Source organism: Sinocyclocheilus anshuiensis, unplaced genomic scaffold (assembly GCF_001515605.1).
Source record: "Sinocyclocheilus anshuiensis isolate Anshui unplaced genomic scaffold, SAMN03320099.WGS_v1.1 scaffold62, whole genome shotgun sequence".
NCBI classification, from domain to species: Eukaryota; Metazoa; Chordata; class Actinopteri; order Cypriniformes; family Cyprinidae; genus Sinocyclocheilus; species Sinocyclocheilus anshuiensis.
The window spans coordinates 1943367-1943674 of NW_015544180.1; positions in this window are offsets into that span (position 1 = coordinate 1943367).

Consider the following 308-nt stretch of genomic DNA (forward strand, 5'->3'; position numbering starts at 1 on the left):
TGGCACCCTTGGTAAATATGATCAAAGAAGGCTGTGAAAATAAATCTGCATTGTTAATCATTTTGATCTTTTATTTAAAAAAATTCACAAATATTTAAGCTTTCATTGAACTAAAACAATTGAAAATGGGGAAAAATCTCATTATGAAATAAATGTTTTTCTCAAATACAGATTGGACACAATTATTGGCACCCCTAGAAATTCTTATGAGTAAAATATCTGTGAAGTATATTCCCATTCATATTTACAATTTTGAGCATACCAGGGTGATTATGAACATGAAATTATCCAGCCATGGCTTCCTGTTT